Below are 1812 nucleotides of genomic sequence, written 5' to 3'. Positions count from 1 at the left end.
GAACAACAAGAACATCAAGAACTACAACAATAACAAGGACAGCAACAACAACTACAACAAGAACAGCAAGAACAACAACAACAACAACAAGAACAACAAGAAGAACAAGAACAACAAGATCAACAAAAACAACATCTACAACAATAACAGCAAGAACAACAACAACAACAACAACAAGAACAACAAGAACAGAAAGAACAACAAGGACAACAAGAACAAGAACAGCAAGAGCAACAACAACAAGAACCGCATGAACAACAACAACAAGAACAACAAGAACAACAACAAGAACAACAAGAGCAACAAGAACAACAAGAGCAACAAGAACAACAAGAACAACAAGATCAATAAGAACAACAAGCACAACAAGAACAACAAGGACAACAACAACAAGAACAACAAGGACAACAACAACAAGGACAACTAGAACAACAACAAGAAGAACAACAAGAACAACATGAACAGCAAAAACAACAAGAACAACAAGAACAACAAGAACAACAAGAACAACAAGAACAACAAGAACAACCGGAACAAAAAGAACAACAAGAACAACCGGAACAACAAGAACAACAAGAACAACCAGAACAACAACAACAAGAACAACTAGAACAACAACAAGAACAACAACAACAACAACAAGAACAACAACAACAACAAGAACAACAAGAACAACAAGAACAACAAGAACAACAACAACAACAACAACAAGAACAACAAGAACAACAAGAACAACAAGAACAACGAGAACAACGAGTACAACGAGAACAACGAGAACAACGAGAACAACAAGAACAAACAGAACAGCATGAACCACCAGAACAGCAAGAACAACAAGAGCAACAAGAGCAACAATAACAACAAGAACAACAAGAACAACAAGAACAACAAGAACAACATCTACAACAAGAACAGCAAGAACAACAACAACAACAACAAGAACAACAAGAACAGAAAGAACAACAAGGACAACAAGAACAAGAACAGCAAGAGCAACAACAACAAGAACCGCATGAACAACAAAAACAAGAACAACAAGAACAACAACAAGAGCAACAAGAACAACAAGAGCAACAAGAACAACAAGAACAACAAGAAAAACAAGAACAAGAACAACAACATCAACCAGAACAACAACAACATGAACAACAAGAACAACAACAGCAACAACAACAACAAGGACAACAAGAACAACAAGAGCAAAAAGAACAGCAAGAACAACGAGAACAACGAGAACAACGGGAACAACGAGAACAACAACAAGAACAACAACAACAACAACAACAACAACTAGAACAACAAGAACAACAAGAACACCAAGAACACCAAGAACAAAAAGAACAACAAGAACAACAAGAACAACAAGAACATCAAGAACAACAACATCATGAACAACAAGAACATCAACAACCAGAACAACAACAACAACAACAACAAGAACAAAAAGAACAACAACAACATGAACAACAAGAACAACAACAACAACAACTAGAACAACAACAACAACAAGATCAACAAGAACAACAAGAACAACAAGGAGAACAACAAGAACAACAAGAAGAACAACAAGAACAACAAGAAGGAGAACAAGAACAACAAGAACAACAAGAAGAACAACAAGAACAACAACAAGAACAACAACTACAACAACTAGAACAACAAGAACAACAAGAACACCAAGAACAACAAGAACAACAAGAACAACAAGAACAACAAGATCAACAACAACATGAACAAGAAGAACATCAACAACCAGAACAACAAGAACAACAACAGCAACAAGAGCAACAAAAGCAACAAGAGCAACAAGAA

Source organism: Megalopta genalis, unplaced genomic scaffold (assembly GCF_051020955.1).
Source record: "Megalopta genalis isolate 19385.01 unplaced genomic scaffold, iyMegGena1_principal scaffold0035, whole genome shotgun sequence".
Lineage (NCBI taxonomy): Eukaryota > Metazoa > Arthropoda > Insecta > Hymenoptera > Halictidae > Megalopta > Megalopta genalis.
The sequence above is the reverse complement of the archived record's forward strand: the minus strand, read 5'-3'. Positions refer to the sequence as shown.